Raw genomic sequence first — 23,927 nt, forward strand, 5'->3', positions numbered from 1 at the left:
TCCCTCATAATACAGGGCAGAGTGGTCATGGGTTTCACATGACCTGGCCTCTGCCTGCTCCCAGACTCACCTCCGGCCAGTCGCCCCAGCTGATGTTAACCATGTGGGCATCCTTGCTGTTCCTCAGACACTGAGAACACAGTCAAAATTGAAACTCATTTACTTCCCTTTTTACTTTAGTTTCTTGGAAACTCAGGGTTTGAGACCAACAGTTTTTAAATTCAAATTTATAGAGTGCTACCAAATGCCAAGCCCTTTTCCGGGTGAACAGAATAGATGAAGACCCTGCCCCAAGGAGCTTCACATTGTTGGGAAAGACAGACACAGTGAATAGGGGTTGTAAGAATGCAGCCACCGGTGTGTTGTGACAGAGGGTGGTGCAGCGTGGGCAGAAGACAGCAATGATCTGTCACGTGTTTCCCACCAAAAAGAATAAGGCACATGGTGGTGGGGGATGGGGGAAGCAGGGCCAGAAGCAGGGATTTTTAGAATGCAAGACGTACTGGTTCTGTTGGCTGTGCTCAGCAAGCTTGCTGGAACCGGAGGCTGCAGGGGCCCCTCCCTGCCCTGTCTGCACACGCCGCCTCCGACACAGGCGCCCGGGGGCTCCGAGGGAGAGCTGCCTGCAGCCAGCCGGTAACCGGGCACGGCAGAAGGTAGACGTGGAGACATAAAACACTGTCTCAATGAAGGGCAATCGTATTTGAAGTAATTTGAAGATGGACAGGAGATTCATAAGGGGAAGTGGGGCTCCATTTACAGCAGCAGGAGATGGCCTTGTCTGCCGCTTCCTGACCCTTGGAAGAACAGGAGCTGCTGCTGGCAGAGTTCCAGAGCATGTAAAATGGAATTGAATAATCTCTCCTAAATCAATTTTGTGAGCACGTGGCCTGCACAGGGCTGTGATACAGAGCGGGAGCCCGGCAGAGCGCCTCCGTCCGATGCGTGCATTACGCCAGTGATATTGCAGATAACCAAATCCTGCTTTCCTTTGGCTTCGGGGAGCCTGGTTAGTGCTGTTTAGGCAGCTTCCAGGGAGGCTGTCTTGGGGAAGTGCGCCTCCTTTTCTGGTTTGCTGAGCTGGTGGAGTCTGTCAGCAGAGTCTCCTGGGCCAGAAGTGGAGAGGCGCCTGGGCCCAGCAGGAAGACCTCCGCGGGCCCTTCTTACTAGCACCTTGTTGCTGTGTGCGGGGCAAGGTTCTAGGCTTGGCTTCCTGAGTGTAGCACACTCTTGTGTGTTTGGTGTTCTGACATCCTTCCCCACCATCGGCCAGCGCCTCGTTTAACCGTGGACAGCATGGCTATATTGGCCCCTTAGGCTGCGCAGGGATGTTGCTGTTGGCACTTAGTCCCAGCAGTGTCTTGGGATTCAAGGCTCCCCTGGGAGTCTTGGCGCTTTCCTTTGGTGGCACAGTGAGGCCCGGCCCAGTAGGTAAGTGACCAGCCAGGGCCTGAGCAGGCCTGGCTCCTCACCAGCCGAGGTGCCTGTGGAGACCTGGGCTGCCAGTCCTGGGCTCACTGGGCTGGACGCTCCGCTTGCGTACACGGAGACAGCCGCCTCTGGGCTGTTGGTGGCTGTTTTCTCTTGAGGGTCTCAGGGTGACTGAGCACATTTCCACCTTTCAGGGCATTTCAGGTCTTTCTTTGGCTTTGAGGTTGGCAGAGGAAGCGCCTGCCGGTGTGGCCCCATGCTGGGGCATCCCAGCTGCGGCTGCTGCAACCCGGGAGTCCGCAGGCGCTTTCTGTGGAGGCCCACACTGGTGAGCATTTTATGTGTGTGGGCCACACGTGGGCTCTGTCTTCCATTCTTTTCTTTTTTTCTCAACCTTTTAAAATCATAGAAACCATTCTCAGTTCTCAGGTTATACAGACACGGGCTGTGGGCAGTGTTTGCCGACCCTTGCCATAGCCCGGGAGGCAGAGCTGAAGTGTCAGCTGGGCCTCGGTCTCACTATTTTGGTTCGCCTGAAGGTGAGCGTGCTGGGACAGGGCACTGTGTGTGTATGTGGGCAGTTATGTCATTGTGAGCTCCAGTCTGTCTGTCTGTCTTAGAGACTCCTCCACATTCAGGACACCCAGTCACACCCCATGACGTTAGCAGTGTTGTGTTCTAGAAAACCCACCTCACTCCTGCAAAATGGGGGTTGTAAAGAATCTCAGCAAATCTTGCTCCTGGAGCAGCTTCTCCACCCTGACGGCACAGGAAAGTCACGGGGGACTTTTGCAGAAACACAGTGCGCGGCCCCCAGCCCCGGAGGTCAGGCCTTGGAGTGCTGGGGGTGCGTTTATTGATCCTGCTGTTTCTGGCCTGGGGCCCCGACGACTGGTTTTCTCCTGGTCAGGGTCACACATGCTGGTGTGTGAGGAGTTCATTATTGCCCCTGTTGCTGGCTTTCCTCCCCCACCGCGTCCCTCCCCACATGCAGTAAATGCTCTAGAAGGAGGGGAGGTTTTGGCTTCATCAGCAATTGCTGGTTCAGTTAGCACAAATCCCAGATGGCACAGAAGGGCCTTTTAGCAGCTTAGGTTAAGAAGCTCTCGGCTGATGGAGGCGGCGGCGCTGGTCATGCGGACACGCAGGGCTGAGCCCACTGGCTCCCGGAAGTCGTCAGAGACACCTGTGCCTTCCTGTTCCTTTTCTTCTTCAGTTTGACTCTGCTCCAGTCCCCAGTGGGACTCACTTCTGGGAATACGGTATTTGTTTATTTAAAAAAATCAATACTTAGCTCTGCAAACTTTGATCGAAGGAGAAAGTGCTCAGAGGGAGGTCGGCGGAAAAGGCGACAGGAAAATCTCCTGGTTATGGGCTTTGTCAGCACGCTGCCTTTCCCCCATTTTTACAACTTTTATTTCCAGACCCTTGAAGCAGCCTCTGTTTGCCCTCCATGCTGACTCAGTGTGCACACAGGTTATTAATAGCAGGAGTGGGAAAGAAAGAATGCTTTCTATTCTGAAATGTTCCCTGAAAGAAACCTTAGAATTGAAAGACTTTTTTGGTCTCTAGGGCCCTGGGCCAGTGCATCTCAGACCTGACTGTGCACGTGAATGCCGGGGTCCCTAACCACGCGGGCTGTGGCTTGGTCGGTGTGAGGCCTGGGGGTCTTCCTTCCACGTCGGCCCCTCTGGCCCTCCGGGAGAGGCCCCGGTCAGGGCTCCCTAGCCACCTTTGAGGCCTGATCAGGCTGGTGGCCGAGGGCAGCTGGTGAGTCCAGGTTGTGCGAGTAGGAGCGCGGTATCCGGAGGGTGGAGATGCTGCCCCGCCAGGCCCCACCCCGCCCCACTGTGTGCTGCCTGCGAGCAGGCCGGACAGACGCGTGCAGGCAGGTGACAGGTCGGGGATGCCGTGCACTCCGCGGGCTGCCCTGGGGTGCTGTCGCAGCCCTGGACGCTGGCTGCTCTCAGGTGAGGAGGCAGCTGAGGTTCACTAGCATCAGGGAGCTCACCCAAGTTCGTTCGGCTAGTGCAGGTGTCAGGATTCAGCCCCGGCCTCTCCGATGGCAGAGCCTGGTCCTGCTTCACCGTGCGTGACAGCCTGAGGCCGGGCCGAGGAAGGTTAGTCCGACACAGGAAAAGCTGTCCTGGAAGGAGGAGCTGACTTTCCCCTTCTGCGCCTCCTAAGCTGTCTGAGAGGCTGTGGTTTGGAAATAGGATTCGACTGGCTGTGTGTGAAAGGAGCACACTTAGGATGACAGTTGTGCTGGGGAGAGTGACAGCTGGGTGACCGTGAGGGCGGGGACGGGGCTCTGGCCACCCTGTGGGAGCAGGTGGCCACGAGAGGTTGGGCACCCGGAGTTCCCAAGCCAGAAGCAGTTAGGTTAGGTGACTTCTAAAACCCTGTCCAGTTCTCTTGGGAGACTTTGGGGACCCTGTGTGCCCCTGTGGTCTGTGACTCCCTGAACCCTCGTGCAACCCCACGTGGATCAATTAGCCAGCGCGGGAAGGCCAGTGTCTTTGAGGCGTGAGATTTGGGAGCATAGAGCTGTTGGCAGCTGAAGGGGATCCTCGTAATACTCGGGGAATAAAGTGAAAGGGATCTGTAGCAAAACCTCTTTATCCAAGTGACCTGAATGGAGGTGGAAAAATAAAATCAATGTCCATTGTAAGTGGGAAGAGAAAAGCCAGCAGCTGTAGCTTACGGAAGGAGGGGTGTGTTTAATACAGTAAAGGGTTAATCCTTTCAAAGGTTCAGAAATACTTTTAGAGAATTGATGTCCAGGATCTAATGGCATATTGATGATTGTGATGCATGTGGTTCCGTAAAAGCTTTTAGACCCTGGCTCTGTTTCAAGGGCACAGATTTAAGATGACTCCTGATCTGTCTCCATGTAGGAAGGGCCCTTTGTTCCCCCAGGAGTATTTGCACTGTTTGTGAAAATGTCAACTTGACCAGTGAGCTCTGCCCATGGCCGGGCGAGGCCCTGGGTGGCAGCCACCTGGTTGTACCCCTGGCTGAGTGCAGGGAGGCCAGGGGCCCTCAGGCAGAACCTGGCCTGGCTTCAGTGCCTGGCAGGGGGGAGTTTAAAGGCTGGCTCCCTTGCTTGTAGCTGTGAAGCTTATGGACAAACCATTTGGCCTTCCTGGGCCTCAGGTTCCACCTCTGGAAAATGGAACTAATAGGGCTGTCTTGCTGAGTTGGTGTGAGGAGGGTGGCAGTGCCCACAAAGCACCCGGCGTGTCAGGAATTGGGAGGAACAGCAAAAGGGGGCTGCCATCAAGGTGGTGACCAGCGGGTGTGAGAATTGAATCGTGTCCAAAACTGATGCCTGCCTTCCGGAATATTCACTGTCCTATGCTGATATTCAGTGTAAGAATTTGAAATATTACTGAAGCACTGCAGACGCTTTGTTCTGCGTTTGTTACAGCTAAGCAGGTCACATACCGTGGTGGGAGGGAAGACGCTTTGCATCTTAAATACACAACAACTTACCAGGTGCCCCAACGATAATGTCTTGAACATTTCCTGTAATCTTGGACCTTCTAGCCAAAACACCTTCCCTCTGATTTCTGCAATTCCAATGTCTTAAGACACACACAGTCTTTCTGAACTGGACAGCCCTGGGAGGAAGTTTCTGTTTCCCCACCGTACACAGACAAAGAAAACTTGGTGACCTTTGTGTTTTTCCCTTTAACTGCTGGTTTTTAAAAAAACCAAACTTCTTTAGAACAGTTTTAGATTCATGGAATCATAGTAAGGATAGTGCAGAGAATTCCTGTACACCTCACGCCCAGTTTAACATTTTACATTAGTTGGGTGCATTTGTCATAATTAACGGACCCATGTTGATTCGTTGTCATTTACTGAAGTCCATACTGTGGATTTCTTTGGTTTTTTCCCTGCTGTCCTTTTCCTGTCCCAGAATACATTTGTCATGTCTCTTCAGGCTCTTCTTGGCTGTGATTCTTTCTTAGATTTTCCTTGTTTGTTTGTTTTTTAAAATTTTAACTTTTTATTTATTTTTATCTTTTTAATGGAGGTGCTGGGGATTGAACCCAGGACTTCGTGCGTGCTAAGCACGTGCTCTACCACTGAGCTATACTCCGCCCGCAGACTTTCCTTGTTTGTGGTGGAGTTTGGAGGAGTATTGGTTAAGTATTTTGTATAATGTTCCTCTGTTGGAATTTGTCTGATGATTAGATTGGAGGGTGTAGATTTTGGGAGGAAGACCACAGAGGAGAGGGCCCTTCTCCTCACGGCCCGTCCAGGGTGCGCCGTCAGCACCACCGTCCCCACGACCTTCACTGCGGCTGCTGACCTTGGTCATCTGGCGTGGGGGTGTCTGTGGGGTCTCTCCGCCGCATGGCTGTCCCCCAGTGTCCCCTGGAAGGAGGTCGCCGTGCTGTGCACACCGGCACCCGAGGAGGGGGTCCGCCCCCCTCCCTGAGGACGGGGCAGCGGCTGAACCGACGTGGGTTCTCCTGGGAGCAGACTCCCTCGTCTCCCGGTTTGCTCGCCAGTTGTTTACTGAAGTCAGGTCGCACCCACGGGTGTTTATTTTCTACTTTGGCTTAGAGTCTTCTGCTACTTTCTTCATGCTTTTGCTCAGCTGTTCGAGCTTTGGCCGAGGGAGTCGTTCTGTGTCCCTGTGACGCCCTGACCACTGTGCCAGTGTGTTTGCTTGGTTTTGTGTTCAGATGCAGCTTTTCTTTCCGGGACTGCGAGATGCTCTAGGCTCATTTTGCGTGTGTCCTGCCCCGTCCGGGAAACCGGGAGCCTGGTGCCTTTCATCAGAAAAGGGTATGAGAGACTGATACCTGGGCCCCGGTGCGCTTGTTGCTACTGAGGTATTGTTACTTCTAGGCCCTCTTGGCTGGCCCTGGACAGAACCATCTGTATCTGTACTGAGCTAAACATCAGCTCGTGCTGACATTTCCAGCTCCAGTTCCCCCAGCATGGACCCTTCTAGCCTCCTCCCCTTCCTGACGTGTAACCGCCCCCTTGAACACTGACATACCTGGCTCCCACCGTCCCATCCGTGACTGAATTGTTGGGTGCAGCACATGCACAGCAGTAGTAGAATTAGTAACTGTGTCCCTTGGGAAACAACTTTATCAACTAGAGTACAGCCTTGAGTACAGTTCCTTTTGCCTTTTCTCTCCTAGACTCCACTCATTTCCAGAGATGCTTACGTCGGCCCCTTACTCCCCACCCACTTCGGGGAGGTTTGCATTCGTAGTACAGTTAGTCTTTTGTCATAGTCCACATTCCATCTTGGATTCTCTTGACATCCTAAGTGGTTTTTCAGAATTGCATACATTTTTACTTTTCATGCTGTAAAGTTCGCTGGCTTTTGACAAATGCGTACTGTCTTGTGGTCATGATTACAGCATGACATGTGATAGTTTCACGGCCTTAAAAAACTTCTGTGCATCACCTGTTCAGCACCTTCCCCGAGCTCCTGATAACCACTAATCTATTTGCCGTCTGTACGGATGTGCCTTTTCCAGAATGCCATACAGCTGAAATCGTGCAGTATGTAGCCTTTTCAGATTGGCTTCTTCCACTTAGCTATGTGTATTTAAGATTCATCTTTTTCTTTTTGTGGCTTAATAGTTCATTTCTTTTTATTGCTGAATAATATTCCATCATGTTAATGTACTGTGGCTTGTTTATTTGTTCACCTATTCAAAGATATTTTGTGCTTCCAGTTTTGGGGGTTATGAATAAAGCTGCTATAAACATTTGTGTGCAGGTTTTTGTTTGGACATTAAGTTTTCAACCTATTGAGCAAATACCAGGGAGCACGATTGCTGAGTCATGTGGTAACTGTGTTTAGTTTCATGAGAAACTTCTAAACCGTCATCCAAAGTGGCTGCTATTTTCACTCCCACTAGAAATGAATGAGTGATTTCCTGCTTTTCTGCATCCTTGCCAGCATTTGGTATTGTTGGTTTTTTAAGATTTTAACAATTCTAATAGGTATAATAATAAAAATTTATTATTTTAATTTGTGATTCCCTAAGTTCCCCAGATTTGCAGTTATGCTGTGTTTTTCACTTGGTGAGCCAGTGTGGAAGACACACTGTCTCGTACCTCTTTCAAATACAGTGGGTCCTGCTATCTGAAGTTTTGCTTATCAATTTCAGTTACCTAGGGTTGAAAACTATTGAATGGAAAATTCCAGAAATCAATAATTCATAAGTTTGTGAATGTGTGTAGTGTGATGAAATCTTGCACCACCCACTCCATCCTGCCTGGGACACGAGTCACCCTTTTGTCCAGTGTGCCCCACCCACCAGTCACTTAGTAGACCTCTCTGTTATCAGATGGACTGTCCCAGCATCCCACTGCTTGTGTTCAGATGACCCTTATTTTAACTGGTCCTAGCCCCAAAGTGCAAGCAAGAGAAGCGATGCTGGCAGCTCAGCTCTGCCAGAGAGATGCTGCACAGTGCTTCCTGTAAGTAAAAAGGTGAAAGCTCTTGACTTAATGAGGAAAGAAAAAATGGTATGCTGAGGTTGCTAATGTCTACGGTAAGAATGAATCTTCTGTCTGTGAAATTGTGAAGAAGGAAAAAGAAACTCGTGCTAGTTTTGCTGTCGCACCTCAAACTGCAAAAGTTGTGGCCACGGTGCATAATAAGTACTTAGTTAAGATGGAAAAGGCATTAGATTTGTGGGTTAAGGACAAGAATAGAGGATGTGTTCCGATGGCACATTGATGGCAACGTGTTGGGCCAGAAGGCACGGCTCCTGTACGAAGTCTTCAGCAAGGGGTCCCCCAAAGTGAGTGACACCAGCCACTTGCTGCAGGTGAAGGGTGCTTCCGCAGATTCAGGAATAGGTTTGGACCAAAAAATATAAAAATTACTGGAGAGGCTATTAGTTACTACTGTTAATCTCTTCCTGGGACTAATTTATAAATTAAATTTTATCATAGGTGCATACGTACAGGAGAAAACAGTGCACAAAGGATTCTGTACTGTTCACGGTTTCAGGCGTCCACAGCGGTCCTGGAACGTGTCCACCGTGGATGAGGGGGTATGACTGTGCACTTTGACTTTTCCAAATGATTCGTTTCCAAGTCTCCCACTGACAGCGTGAACATAGGTTTGTGGCTGACGTCTTACTAGCTTGAGCTGTTTTCAAGATCCACATTTGTATCCTGATCATGACAGCACGTTGTTGGCGAGGGCTGCTTCTGTGTAATTCATGTTGAAATAGTGCTGCCTCTGCAGTGAGATGCGCAGGTCACCTGCTCGCACCACATGGGAGTTTTGGGACGAATGTATTATCTGGACTTTAGGAAATGACTCCAGTAGTGATATAATCCTAGATTTCAACAAGCCACCGCTGATCAGAAGTTGTCCTTGGCATCCTGTTATCTTTCAGGTAAGGTCCCAGCCTGTGAGCCCCGGCGCCACATGTCCTGGGTCCTCTGGCTTTGGCTGCACCTGTCTGTCCTGCTGAGCCCACCCCTTTTCCCATTCACTTAGTTTCTGTTCCAGACACCCGGGGCAGAGCCCTGACCTTGTCCTTGCTTTGCCTTTGTCAGGACTGCCCGTCTAAACTGCGGGTCCAGTGCTGCCCCCGTGGCCTGGCACAGCACGCTGGGTCATCCCTGCGGCCCTCCTCATTCCCCCTTGGGAGGACGGCAGCCCACTGCTTGTGACCGCAGCACGGTGGGGGCAGTGTTGCCCCCCTTGCGTCATGGCTGTCGGTCCACGTGTCCCTCCTCTAACGTGGGGCTCTGTGCGTCCTCTCCCCTGCACAACGTGGGCTCCTCGAGGCTGTGCCCACCTTGCTGGCCGCTGCTCTGGGGCACAGGGCTGCAGGACCTTCTTGGGGGTGAGGGTGTGCATTAGCTGGTCTGTGGGCCCTTAGAGACGACAGTGATAACAAGAATTGACACCAAAGACATGCAGCCACGTGACTTCTGACCCCCAACGCACCTGCACAAGGTGACTGAAGCACCTGCACCATCTTACCCAGGCTTCTACAGTGCGCGCAGGCCGAGGTGTCCCCTGAGTCACATGCAGGTGGCTTTCTGCACGATCTTCACGATCTTTCTCTGATTCAGTGACTCCTAGCAAGTCCGCTGTCGGGGCTCTGCCAAGATTTCTCCTTTCTTCCTTTGCGTGTTGTGTTCTCTTCCTTGTTGGCATGGGGAAGGGGACCTATTCCCAGGACAGCTGAGGGGAAGGGGGGACGTGCCCAGAGCTGCGTGGTTAAACTCCAGTTGTGTTGGGACTTGGTCTCAGTTCTGGGGCGGGGAGGATGTCAGTGTTTCGAGTTTAGCCATCTTGCTTTTCTTTTCCTCTGGAGGCTGGTGGCCTCCCCACCCTGTAGAGAATATGCTGCCTTCACTCGTGTGTTTCGACTCTCCCATGTGGCTCCTCTTCCCTCACTCCTTCGGGTTTGGGGGGACCCAAACTCTGTTCTGACGACTCCCACCTGGGTTTCCCCCGTCGACCTTGGACGAACTTGTCTTTTGTCCGTTTGCCATCTCCACCTTCAAGGCCAACAAGCGTCTCAGACTTAACGTGTTCAGGACCGAACTCCTGAACTTTCCCCTCAGCCCCACTGTCTAGCTGCTTCCACCAAAGCCTTGGAGCCACCCTGATTGCACCTCTTATCTCAAAGCCGACATTCAGCCCTCCAGGAAATCCGGTGCTTCAGGGCACCCAGCGACTTGATGAGGACACGAGGCTCCTGAGGTTGGAGTTAAATGGTACAATACAAAGTCCACTCAAGTGCTTTTAATAATGTCATCTGTGGGAGAGTTTGATCATTTATATAAAGTAAATGTACTAGGCAGTTAAAACTGGTATAGCTCTGTTACAGTCAGATGAATGCATGAAAAGACAAAAAGCTTTTTAATATGAAATGTAGTTTATGATGATAAAAGAAAATAATCGTGATAGAGTACAACGGCCTGAACTTACACACGTGTGATAACTGCACCTCAGGATGTACAGAAAAATGGGCTGCTTTACACGGTGAAGTTAGATAACTCTGCAGTCGTAGGGCTGCTTTGATGTTCCTTTCTCAGGAACGGACACGTCAGACACAAATAAGTGAACACAAGTGTGCAAGATTGGAACAAGCTCCACCCCTGGGTCATACTAAGATAAGCACCCATTAGAGAGGATGTGAGCTCTCAGTGCATGTGAAACATTTTTAAAATTGTGACCAAATGAGTCTCATCTCAGATGCTTTCAGACCATGTTCTCTGACCAAACGAAGCTAAGGCAGATTTCAATTATAAGATCACAAAGAATGAAAGTTTGTATACTTGACCTTTAAGAAGCACTGCAAGGCGTTCCAGTGAGGCTGACGTGGCGGGGGCGCCAGGCTGACCGCAGGCGGGCCGGGGCCTCGGCGCACAGCGCTGGGGGAGTGTGTCCTGGGAGTTGTGCGCCTGAAAAGAATAAAGGCTCCAAACTGACCAAGTAAGTGTCCAAATTAAGAAGCTAGGACAGCGAAGGAGAGCAGCAGGGAGCGGAAGGGAATTACGGCATTAAGAACAAATTTGTAAAGTGGGAAACAAAGAAAAATGTGAGTAATAAAGTAAAAAACTGGTTCTTTTGAAGAAAAACCAAAATTTCAAACCCTTGGCAGGATTGATAAAAAAATAAAAAGAAAAGGCATAGCTAAACAGTATTTGCTGTATCTTGTTCCCGGTGTGAATGATCAGTATTTAACAGGGCGTCTGTCAGTTAGCTACAGAGCAGGTCCTGACGGGGCTCCTCACGGATTCTGAAATGCTGACTCTAAGATATGGGTGGAGGAGTAAGGCACCAAAATCCTGACGACCTTCAGGAAAAAGCAGAGGGACTTACCCTTTCAGATGTTAATGCTCCTTATAAAGGTGTGCTGTTTAGGGTTTTCATTATTAGATTGGAGTAAGCGAATATGACAGTGCAACAGAGTTAGGGAACACACTTACCCTGCTCACACCCCCCACACCCACGCCTCCCTATACTGTCCATATACCCACCCACACTCCCCACCCCCCTCCCCCACAACCCCACACCCGAAGGAATTCACAGTGTGGGAGGATGCAGCACAAGTCCATGGCGAACGATGGCTCTTTTAGAAAATGTTGCTGGGATAACCTTCTACCCGTGTGGTAAAGGTCAAATTAGATCCATAACTCATGCTTCATATATGAGACTGAATTCTAGACGGAATAAAATTCTGAGTGTGAAAAGCAAGACTAAAATTTATGGAAGACAGAAGACTGTCTTTGGCATCTGGACATAGCTAGAAAGATAATGCTAAAGCTGATGACAAAGGGTTCACTGCCTGTGTTTTCTTCTAGAAGTTTTATGGTTTCAGGTCTTACATTCAAGCCTTTAATCAATTTCTAGTTGGTTTTTGTGACTGGGGTGAGATGTGGCCTGGTTTCACTTATTTGCATGTGATTGTCCAGTTTTCCCAACCCCGTTTATTAAAGAGACTATCCTATTCCATTCTATGTTCTCCTTCATCATAAATTAGTTGTCCATCTAATTTGTTTGTTTTTTAATGCAACAACTTTTGTTGTTGCATTAAAAAACTATTTACTAATGCAAGGTTTTTGTATTCATGTTTTCTTCTAAGAGTTTTACAGATATAGTTCTTACATTTAGATCTTTAAGCCATTTTGAATTAATTTTTGTATCTGGTATGAAGTAGGGTTCCAAATTTTTTCTTTTGCATGTAGATACTCAGTTGTCCCAACACCCTTTGTTGAAATGTATAGTCTTTCTTCATTAAGTTGAAATGTATAGTCTTTCTTCATTAAGTTGAAATGTATAGTCTTTCTTCATTAAGTTGTCAAAAACCAATGGACTGTAGGGTGGGAAGAGATAGACTGGGATTTCAAACTGTAGAATACATAAACAAGATTATACTGTATAGCACAGGGAAATATATACAAGATCTTATGATAGCTCACAGAGAAAAAAATGTGACAATGAATATATATATGTTCATGTATAACTGAAAAATTGTGCTGTACACTGGAATTTGACACAACATTGTAAAATGATTATAAATCAATAAAAATGTTAAAAAAAAAAACAATGGACTGTAAATGTAGGGGTTTACTTCCAGATTCTTAATTCTCTTCCATTGCAATGTCTCTCCATATATCATTTATACTATATCAGCTCTGTCTACATCTATCCCTAGTCAGATTTTCTATTTCTTCTTGAATCAGTTTGTATAGTTTATATTTGTTTTTAGGGATTTTTTCATCTGGTTTATCTAACTTCTTTTTTAAATATAATCTTAATTTTAATTTTTTAATTGAAGTAGAGTCAGTTACAATGTGTCGATTTCTGGTGTACAGCACAGTGTCCCAGTCATACATATACATGTATATATTCATTTTCATATTCTTTTTCATTAAAGATTATTACAAGATATTGAATATAATTCCCTGTTCTATACAGAAGAAATTTGTTTTTTAATCTATTTTTATATATAGTGGCTAACATTTGCAAATCTCAAACTCCCAAATTTATCCCTTTCCATCCCTTTGCCCCAGGAACCATAAGATATAAGTAGCTCATACAATTAAATAACAACAACAGCAAAACAACCCAATCCAAAAATGGGCAGAAGACCGAAACAAGAAATTCTCCAGTGAAGACATACAGATGGTCAATAGGCACATGAAAAAATGCTCTAATTATCAGAGTAATGCAAATCAGAACTACAATGAGGTATCACCTCACACCAGTCAGAATGGCCATCCAAAAGTCCATGAATGATAAATCCTGGAGAGGGTGTGGAAAAAAGGGAACCCTCCTACACTGCTGGTGGAAATGTGGTTTGGTGTAGCCCTCAAGGAAAACAGTATGGAGATTCCTCAAAAAACTGAAAACAGACTTACCATATGATCCAGCAATCCCACCCCTGGGCATATATCCAGAGGGAACTCTAATTCAAAAAGACACCTGCACCCCAGTGTTCACAGCAACATTATTTACAATAGCCAAGACATGGGAGCAACCTTTGGTAGCAAGATGTTCTAGAACACTGAAGAAACCGGAGCAGGGGTATTCGTTCTGAAAGTGGCAAATAGCTCAGCAGATCTAAGGAGAGAATCTAGAGCCCGGCTTGTGAGAGGGCAGATCAGTGTGTGAGAAGCCTGGACAGGAGAATGCAGGGAGTAGGGCAGATTTGTGTGACTTGCTCAGATGTATGTGGCTAACCATTCACAGTTTCTTGCCCTGCGAAAGGATCGGTCTTGCCTTAGAATCGAGGATGTGCAGCTGAGCCTTGGCGGGGGGGGCAAGCTTTGCCGTGGATGTGGGTGACTCATGGACAGCTGTGGTGTGTCTGCAGCAGAGGGGAGGAGCACAGATGTTCCCACAGTGGCCAGAGGTGGCATCACAAGGAAAGACAGCTGAGGAACTGACCGAGAGGGTAAGAAAAGCAGAAAATGTGGGTGAATATCTTTGGGATGACTTCTCCAGTAATAACATCAAACCTGGAAACTAAAAGAATGCCAGACTTCAGAACTTTTGTAGGCCAGATCGCCACGTACCAAGTTCAAAGGCCAGTAAGTGGAGTGGACACGTGTGATAACCAGTGGTTAGTAGCGAGCGCGTCCCCAGAGCCCACGGAAGGTGAGGGAGGCGGTGGGGACGCTGGGGCCTCTGACATCGACGAGGCTTTTCCACCTGAAGAGGAACACTTGCTGCTGTTTATACTTTATTAAGGGCTCAGTATGTTAAATATATGATAATAGCTTTATTTTGGAAGCATTTATAATCTGTCTCATTTTATTTTAAAAAATACATAGGTGCATGTTACCATGAGAAACTACCAGAAGAAAACACACTCTGCTGCTACCAGTGCTTCTGTCTGGGAACTGGAGGTGCTTTTAAATATACTTCTTGCACTTTTCTGCCTTTTCTGAACTTTCTGCACGGAGAGCAAGCATGTGTTTTGCAGGAATGTACATTTGCTGTCGTAAAGAACAGGACTGGGCACCTGGCCTCTGTCCCGACCAGGACCCGCTGTCACAAGGCAGCCAGCTCCGAGGAGGGCAGGGCAGAGCCTGACTGAAATGCTTGTGTTTGGGGAGTTGTCTGCAAAGTCTGGAAGATGCATTTTAGTCAACTTCGATACCCTGGTGAGAGTTCCCATGTCTGATTCTGGTCATCAGAGTGACCAACTCTGAACACTAAGAAAGTAAAAATAATGAAGTTTAAAGTTTTAATTTAGGAAGTCCATGTACTGAGATTGAAACAAAGTCCTGTTATAAATGATTACACGTGGATAGTGAAAAAGTCCACCGACATAACTTAAAAAGACTGAAATACGTATGTGTGTGTCTATTTGCACACGTGGAGTATGGTCTATCTTAAATAGGAAAACAAAACAAAATTACCCCATCCCAGGACTCGAGTGGGTGCTGTGAGCATGACACTGAGCTGCTGAGCAGAGGAAATCCGCGTCAGGCGTGCGGATGGGCAAGCGCCTGCTCTCCTAGGCCAGGGAGCACGCCCAGCCCGGCGTGCAGGGCAGTGCTGGGCAATGCTGGGCGGAGGTCAGGCGAGGGTCTCTCAGGGTCTTGGCCTCTGCGTTCTTTGAAGACCATGTCACCACCATGCATTGGCCTCAGGCTGCTATGTTTTGAGGTGGAGGAGTAAAAAGGTCCAACCCCCTGGCCGCCTTCTTCTCCTTTCTGCTGGGACTATCACCAAGAGTGTAATTACTTAGGAACAGTAATTACATCGATGGATTCTGGGATGGAGTCAAGCGGACTCATCCTTGCCTGTCCTCCCCCAGAAGCTCTTGTAAACCCTAGTTACCCCAACTTCTTGTTGGCACTGCAGGGCTCTGCATTTGCTCGGTTGGAGGGGTGAGTTAATGAGACACTCCTTCCCCCAGATCTGGGGAAATTGTGTCCTCTTGAAGTCAGACCTTTGCTCTGGCCTGTTTAGTTTTAGGTAAAAGCAGTGGCATTTGCTCTTCTTCCTTTGTTGAGATCTGTTGTAGAGTGAGCTCCCACTTAGCAGAAATGGGAACCTGGAGCAGATTCCTAGGATCTGTAGCTCCAAGTGTGTCCTGCTGTGAAGTCACTGTTACCCCAGTCATCATTAAGGGGTCTTGGGAGGTGGCAGGCCCGTGGCCACTGCCCCCACTCTCTCCTGATCTCTGCTCGCTCATCCTCTCCTCACTGGAGCCGCTGGAGCCAAGGCTCCAGGTCAGGGAGCCTGCGGGGTCCCCACCCTGCCCCTGCCAAGTGAGGTGGGACAGCTGGGTGTCTCCCTGTATACATCACGATGGGCCCTGCCGTGCCACATAACATGGACACTGAAACTGATGTGAAATGTGTAAGTGGGAGGGTGGCCAATGGCGCAGATGTGAGCATGTGTGTGTGTGGGGGGGCCCAGAGTCAAGGTGGGGGCCTCAGTGGAATCTAGTGAAGGCCCTCCCTCCCTGTGCTGCGGGCTGTCAGCTCTCAGGCTGCTGGGCTGGGCAGGCAGCTCTGCTCTGAGGGGGCAGTAGGAGGACGAAGCCACCCCTTCTGCTCCTGGTACACGTTCTGATGGGAACACTAAGATTCCAAGAAAGTCCTCTCTGCCTAAAATTCGGGAAATTACAAGCAGTAGCTCAAATAAGAGTGAGATTGTTATTTGTGTCTGTGGCTAAATCTGAAAACGGAATAAAAGTTTGCTTGTTAATTGTGCCTCATTTCTAGTCTGTGCTTTTAAGATGTCTTTCTAATGGTAAAATCTGCCGTGGGTGTGCAGTCACGTGCACGATGCTGGGGTGTCGTGTTCAGACCGCTGAGGGTGCGGGAGCCTGGGCTCACGCGGCCCCCGTGCGGTCCGCGGCAGCTTCCACCTGCTTCCACCTGGGCCGTGTGAGCACCCGCAGCGCCCGAGCCCTGAGCGGAGGAGCACGCCTCGTCACACGCATCCTCATTGTGCTTCTCCTCATTAATTGAATTACGAGTCTCCTAGGGGTAGGTATAACGTCTTCTCTTTCTTTTCCTGTCTGAGAAGTATCATTTCACTCTGTGATTCTGAAAAAAGAGAGATTGCCCACGGGCGTAAGGGCACACACACCCTGGGCCTCCCAGCACACTTTCTTATTAAAGTTCCGCCCATTCTCCTGGGGCCCAGCCTGCAGGGAGAGGAGCCCCACAGGGCAGCGCAGCCGCCCGCCTGGCCGTGTGTCTTCCACGCGCCCCGTCCGGCTCGCGCGGGGGCTGCCTCCCACCGGGCGAGCGCTCTTCCAGGCTCGGGGCTGTGGCAGGGAGCACAGCTTGTTCTGCTGGGGGCAAGAGAGCAGAACAAAGGAAATGACCTGAAAACGCAGCAGGCACAGGCCAGATGGATGAGAAGAGGAGACGACAAAGTGGGGGGACTGCTGGCTGGTGGTCCCGGGGGCCTTGCTGAGGCGTTGGTGGTCCAGCTGGTGGCGCAGGGGACCTCGCACACAGCGGCCCGGGATGGGGGAAGCTGGGTGGGTCGGGGGAAGGGAAGGGAAGAGCGCAGCTGGGGATGGTGAGGAAGAGGTGGGGAAGATGTCTCACCCTCTGGGCCCTGGGGAGTCAGGGAGAAAGGTTCAGATGGGAGGCTGCTGCCTGCAGGAGAGCTGACGGAGGTGGTGACCGGAGCTGGGGGGCTGGGGCGGCCAGGGAGGTGAGTGAGGACTGGGGGATGACGCGGGGGCTTGAGCAGCTGAGGGGACGATGAGAGGTGGCCGGAAGTCAGTGGCTGGTTTCAGACTTCGGCCCTGGACACCCAGGTGGCATAGACAGGTGGACAGTGGGCACAGGGCTTCAGGGGAGAGGACAGTGTCGGGGAGGAACATTTCCGGCTGCAGACGGGGCGGCCCTCCCTGGGAAGTCAGTGCAGTGAGTAGAGGGGAGCAGAGGACCCAGGCCATCCCCAGGGAGCTTGCAGCTGGAGCTGCCCAATGGGATGCAGTGTCTCTCCCCAGGCCCCGCTGGCTGTGTGGCACTGCATCACCCTTCCCACCCCTGGGCTGCCTGTCCCTGAGCACTGTCCCCCTCTGGGAGGTCTGGCCCTGTTCTAGATTTCTCCCCCTCCGAATTCAGGATTTGGACCTGCGTGCACACTCCAGTCCTGTGCCAGGTCCTGGTGGGTCCGGACAACATACTTTCCTCTTTCCCACCAGCCCATCTTTCTGTGCGCTTACATGCCAACCACATGCTTTCTTTGGTGAAGGATCTGATTGAATATTTCGCCCATTAAAAAAAAATTGGATGGTTTGTTTTCTTGTTGAGTTTGAGAGTTCTTTGCATATTTGAGTTGTAATCTTTGTGCTGGTGGAGGGTTTGAAATAGTGCCAGAATGACCAAAATGTGACACAGATGCGGGAAGTGAGCAAATGCTTTTGGAAAAATGGCGCAGATAAATTTGCTTCACTCGGGTTGCACAAACCTTCAATTTGTGAAAAACGCAATCTCTGTGGTGTGTAATAAAGTGAAGTGCGATAAAATGAGGTCTGCTTGTATATTGATTTTTTTTTTAGTATAAAGTCAGTTGCATTTCTGCATTGAAATTCACTTTGTTGTGATGCACTTTCATATACTGTAGGATTGTATATGCCAAAACTTAAGAACTTTTGCATCTGTATTTATGAGGAATATTGATGTGCTTACTGGTAGTATCTTTTTGGTTTTGGTATCAGGTTAACGCTTGCCTTGTAGAATGAGTTGGGAAGTGGTCTCGTATTCAGTTTTCAGGATAAGTTAGTGAAGAATTAGTATTATTTCTTCCTTGAGTGCTTCTTCCATTGAAGCCATCTTGAGTGGCTCCTTCTTTGTTGGGAAGGTTTTTAACTTGAATATATAGGGTGATCTGATTTTTCTTGAGTGAGTTTTGATAGCTTTATTCTTCTGAGAATTCCACCTAAGTTGTTAAGTTTATTGGCATGCAGTAGTTCTTAACATTCCTTATTATGTTGTTCTTTTTACTGAAGTGAAATTCACATAACACGCATGAATCATTTGAAAGTGCACCACTCAGTGGCATTCGGTGTGTTCAACATTGTGCAGCCACCACCCAGTCTTGGATTTTTTTTCAAAGTCTGAGATTTTCTTTTTTTTTTTTTATCACCCCAGAGGAACATCGCACACCCATTAGGTAATCAGTCGCCTCTCCGTCCTTTCCTCATCACCTGGACACCACTTAGCTACTTTCTGTCTCTGTGGATTTACCTAATCTAGATATTTCACATAAATGGAATCCTATGGAATGCGACCTTTTCTGTCTGGCTTCTTTCACTGAGCATCGCGTGTTCAAGGTTCCTCTGAGTTGGAGCATATATCAACCCTTCATTGCTTTTTACGGCTGTGGAATATTCCGTTGTGTGGACAGATTACAATTAGTTTATCCATTCATTTGTTGATGTACCTTTGTGATGTTTCCTCATTTTGGCGATTGTGAATAATGATGCTGTAAACAAGTATCTGCTTTTCTCTCTTCAGTTCTTTTGGGTGAATACCTAGGTGTGGAATGGCTGGGTCATGTGACAATTCTGTGTGTAACGTTTTGAGGAACTGGCAGTCTGTTTTCCAGAGGCTGCACGGTTTTGCTTTCACACCAGTCATGTGTGAAGGTGCCCTTTTCTCCACATCCTCACCAGCACTTGAGTGTATGTGGAGTGTTACTGTGTGGAGGGCTCTAGAAATGTCAGCTGTCCTGGGGGGATAGTGTTGTTCGTGCTGTATCCTTTACTGATCTAACTAGTTGTTTTGACCCCTTTATTATTATGTAATGTTCTCTTTCACGTCTGATAATATTCTTTGCTCTGAAACCTACTTTATCTGATGTTAACGTAGCCATTCCAGCTTTCCTTTGATTAGGATTAGTACATCTTTCCCATCCCTTTTACTTTAACCTATTTTATCTTTACATTTAAAGTGAGTTTCCTATAAATGGTGTATGGTGACGTCCTGTTTTTTATCCAATCTTGACATCTCTGTATTGTAATTAGGATGTTTTAGATCATTTGTATTTAATGTGATTATTGATATGATTGAGTTTAACCATCATTTTGCTATTGGTTTTCTATTTGTCCGATTTGCTATTAGATTTTCTCTATCTTTTGCCTTATTTGGACCGAGTACTTTTTATGGTCAAGTTTATCACCTTTCCTCGCTTATTAGCTATCTCTCTTTGTTTTTAGAAGTTTCTTTGGGATTCATTGTCTTCAAGTAGTGTCAGCCCAGTTCCCGTAGAGTGTAAGCCTCACAGCAGTGCCCGTCCGCCTCGCTTCCCCGGCCCGTGTCATTGTTCACGCCGCTTTGCCTCCACACTGCTGTAAGCCCCACAGTACACTGTGAGCATTCTTTGCTTTAAATAGTCCATTATCTTTTAAAACAGTCTTTAAAATTTAAAAAGCTGTTGTATTTATTCATGAATTTTCTGTTTTTCATTTCTTTCTGTAGATTTAGATTTCCTTCTGATATTGTTTTTCTTTTGTATGATGGACCTACTTTAATATTATTTGTAGTTTAAAAGTGCCAGTGATGAATTACTTTAGCTTTTGCTTGTTAGAAGAAGTCTTCCTTTGGCCTTTGCATTTGGGAGTTATTTTCACTGTGTGTGGTAATTCAGGCTGACCGTTTTTCCCATCGTTACTTATAGATGCCACTCCGTTGGCTCTGGCTTGCGCTGTTTCTGGGAAGTCTTAGTCCACCGTGTCTGTCTGCCCCTCTGTGCACCATGTTTCTTTTTTCTTCGGCTGCTTTTAAGGTTTGCTCCTTTGGGTTAGGTGGTTATCAGGTTCCTTGGCTTGATTTCCTTCCTGTTTTCTCCTGCTTGGGGATTGCTGACCGTCTTGGATTTATGGGTTCATAAGGGTTAAAATTTTTTGTCATTGTTTTCTTTAAATGTTTTTGTCCCATCCTGTTCTCCCTGCTGAGTGTCCAGTTACACAAATATTTCTGGTTTTTTTTTTTTGAAGAGGGAGTCTCTCTTTCCCTGTGTCATTTCAGACCATTTGTATGTGCAGATTATTTTGTCTGCACGTTGACTGATTTTGCTTTTTCTAGTGTCTAGTGTGATATTAATGCCATCTAGTGTATTTTTCATCTCAGATATATTTTTCATCTCTAGATACTTGATATGAGTCTATTTTTAATGCTTTTCAAGTCTCTCCTGGCATGTTGTGCTTGCCTCTGTCTTGAACATGTGCACCGTGCTTGTAATTGCTGATTTAAGGACCTTATGGACTAATCATTTCCTTGTGTGATTTCTGGGGGTTTTCTTACTGATCAGCTACCCTCATTATGAGATATATTCTTATGCTTCTTTGCATGCCTGGTATTTTTTAAGTGGATGAAAGACAGCATGATTTTATGTTGTTGGGTTCTGTATTCTTTTAAATATTTTGAACTTTCTTTTTGGAATGTAGTTCAGTTACTCGGGAAGCTTAGGCCCTTTGGTGGTGTGTTGTCAGCACTGAGAGGCAGCACCTGGTTTAATCTGGTGCTGACGTGGCCCTGCCACTGAGGCTCTGCTCTCCCGAGTGCCCAGCCCGGTGGCCCCTGTGTCACAGGTTTCCTCGTCTGCGTTTTGGGAGTGTGGTCTGTTCCTGGAGCCGTGGTGATCACAGCCACCCTTTGTCCTGCTTCCTTCTGCTGGCACCTCCCCTGGCCTCAGGCGGCTCGCTCACTCCCACCTGCTGACCAGTGTCCCAGTGAAGAGTCAAGCGAGCCCGCGCCAACTGGGGCCTGGGCCATTTCCCAGCTGTCTCCTTCCTGCCCCTCTGCCCTGCTAATTCCAGGTGCTGTGGCCTCCTTGAGTCTCAGCTGTTTTCCCATCTCAGGCCTCCCCTGGCTTTCCTGGGTTCCCCCTCCCTGGGCTGTGGCCTGAGACACCCCCCGAGCTGTCAGCTGGGCAGCCAGGATGCACCCCGGGCGTCCCTCCCTCGAGGTCCTTGTCCCGTGTTGCTTGTCGTCCAGGGTCAGCGCTCCTTTGTCTGGCGTCCTTTCTCTGTGTTTCGGTTGTTTGCGGCTAGAGGGCCAGCCTGCTTCCTCCTCTCCTGCCGTGGCTGCCCATGGGCGCCCTCTCCCTGGTCTTCAGCCCGCGCTGGACAGGGGCTCGGGCTGCCGCGCAGCGGCCCCTTAGGTCTGCCCGGGCCGGCTCATGGTGCTCGGCAGGGCGCTCCTCAGACTTGGAGCTGGGACCACAGGGGTGGGCATCTGGGTGGGGCCCTGCCTCCCCCTCCCTGCTCCCCACAGACTGAAAGGGACTGGGGAGTCAGCCCTGCCCCAGGCTTCCCTCGGGTTTAGCACCATGGGCTCCGATCAGGAGAGTCTGGGCTCGGGGTGTTTGTCAGTATCTTTTAAGTTCCAGACTCAGGGCAGTCCCAGCACCTTCCGTGGACTTCTTTTCCTTGGAAACTGCCTCTGCCCTTCCAAATAACTGATTTATGACTGTATTCGTTTAATGAATTACTTTATTTGGATAAGTTTGACATCTAAGGTGATAGATCATTCTTTGGGTTATTTTCTACCTATGATTTCCAGTTATAATTTTATTTTTTTAACCTGTTTACAGGGCTGTCTACAGAAAGAAGATCTTCACAGGGTTCCATGTTGGTGGTGCCTCTCACTCTGCCCTTAGAGAGGTATGCCTTTAAATCAGTTCTTTCTGCATCAGTTGATTTTTAAAGTCTTGCTTTCGTATGAAGCCCTGTGTCTTTCTGACTCTCCTGTGGCCTGGTTTTATGTCACATGAGGGGCCTGTCGCAGGTCAGGGTGCAACAGTGGTGTCAGTGACGCGCACCGGTTACCTTCTGGCTTCCGCAGAAGCAGTGTTTAAAGAGAGAGTTTCCTCCTCGTTGGTTAACCTTTCTTCCTCAGAGTTAACCTGACTAAACCGCCCAGCAGGGCCTGAGGACGAGCTGTCAGCGTGTCCCCTGTTCCAGCAGAGCCCATCAGCCGGGCAGTGACAAGTACGCCCTGTGGCTGTGACAGTGTGTGTCCAGGCCCTGTGGACACCCCTTTGTGGCTGTGACTCCGGTTTTGCAGAGCACCTAGAAATGATTCCTTTTAAATTTATCTTTAAGATGCCTTCGTTTTTCCAAAGCTCGTGAACGATCTTTCTTTATACACGTGCGGCAGTCTTGTGTGGAGGACGGATGTGGTCACGGTGGGGGCGCCTGCTTCGTCCTGGCTCTGCTGGTCTGCACATCTCACACCCGACTCCCCCTCACCGCACAGCGCCTGCGAGATGGGGGCGGTCCTTCGATCCGTGGTTCACGGCTTGGGGAGGCGACGACATCTCTGTGCTTGTCAGGAGAGGGGTAGGGGTCTGAGCCAAGGCCTCTGACCTCTTGAGCCTGAGTCCGCTTCACGGCGGCGGGGGAAGCGGGAGCTGCCCTAGCCGTGGGATGTGGGCTCTGGACTCGGTGTCTGTCCTCCCCGGTGGTCTCGACCACAGCCCTGAGGGGCTGTCGTGGGGTCATGGCTCAGCCGACCCTGGTCGCAGATCCCTACAAGCACCATGGTGACCTTCCGGAGTCGCCAGCCGCCCCCTCAGGAGACACAAGCCACGGTGGCAAGGCGTCAGAGAGCACGTGCACCCAGGCCCTTGGGGACGGTGGTGACGGGGCTGATGGACACTTGAAGAGAGGGGTTCTTAGTTAGCCTGAACAAAGCCCTTAACTGCTCTTTCGTTCATTCAGCAAATATTTAAGAATGCTTGTGATGGGCCTGGAACCCCGCTTCCATCAGTTCGTGTCACCTTGTGGGGGTGACAGAACATAGAAGCGGTAAGCCAGTGTGTCACACAGTGTGTCACACAGTGTGTCAGGTGGTGACGCTTGCTGGGCAGGGCTGGAGGAGGTGGGTGAAGTTTGGAATGGGTGGGGAGCAGGCATCTGAGCAGAGCCTGTGGCGAGTGCAGGGTGGAGGCCGAAGGAGCCCAGAGCAGAGGCCCTGGGCCACGTGCCTGGCGTGTTCACAGGGCAGCCAGGGGCCGGGGGTGCCTGGGGGGTGGGGGGCGGGGAGTGGAAGGGCGGGGCCCGGAGACTAGGGCCGCAGGAGACGTGCCAGGGGCCTGGAGGGTCGTGTCTCAGTGCGGGGATGAGGACTGAGCGTGGGAGCGGGAAGCCAGGTCATCTTCTTTCTCTCCTTGCGGATTCTTTTTACAAACTAAAGCTGTAACAGTACCCTCTTCTTAGAAGACATCCGAATCCCTCCTGGCCTGGGACCAGCTTTGTAATCGTGCAGACCTGGGTCTCATTTCCACAGAAGTCCTGAGGGAAGGGCCTCTGGAACTCAGGCCCCCGTGTGTGCTGGGCCTCTCTCCCAGGACGCTGGTGTTGTCCACGTCCCTCCCCTGGCAGACAGGGGGCAGGGGTTCGCCCTGGCCTGCAGTTCCGGGGGCAAACCGACATGCTTGGGTAGGGTGGGCGGGCAGGCCCAGAGCTGCTCCCCCTGTCTGCGTGTGCCAGCTCGACTGTGGGCACCAGAGAAGGCCCGAGGCACGTGGGCTG

The 23,927-nt window shown here is 49.5% G+C and overlaps 1 protein-coding gene across 3 annotated transcripts in view; it reads left to right on the forward strand.

Moving 5' to 3' along the window:
* PCBP3 (poly(rC) binding protein 3) overlaps positions 1-23,927 on the forward strand; it is a 193,883-nt gene that overhangs the window by 50,688 nt on the left and 119,268 nt on the right. For 2 of the 3 annotated variants that reach the window (XM_072970467.1, XM_072970461.1), the window contains 2 exons: positions 8,377-8,828; positions 21,986-22,055. The exons of the other annotated variant lie outside the window; for it this stretch is intronic. The gene's annotated coding sequence lies outside the window, so the exon portion shown is untranslated. The remainder of the gene's footprint in view (positions 1-8,376; positions 8,829-21,985; positions 22,056-23,927) is intronic. 3 annotated transcript variants of the gene reach the window in all.

Source organism: Vicugna pacos, chromosome 1, assembly GCF_048564905.1.
Source record: "Vicugna pacos chromosome 1, VicPac4, whole genome shotgun sequence".
Taxonomy (NCBI): domain Eukaryota; kingdom Metazoa; phylum Chordata; class Mammalia; order Artiodactyla; family Camelidae; genus Vicugna; species Vicugna pacos.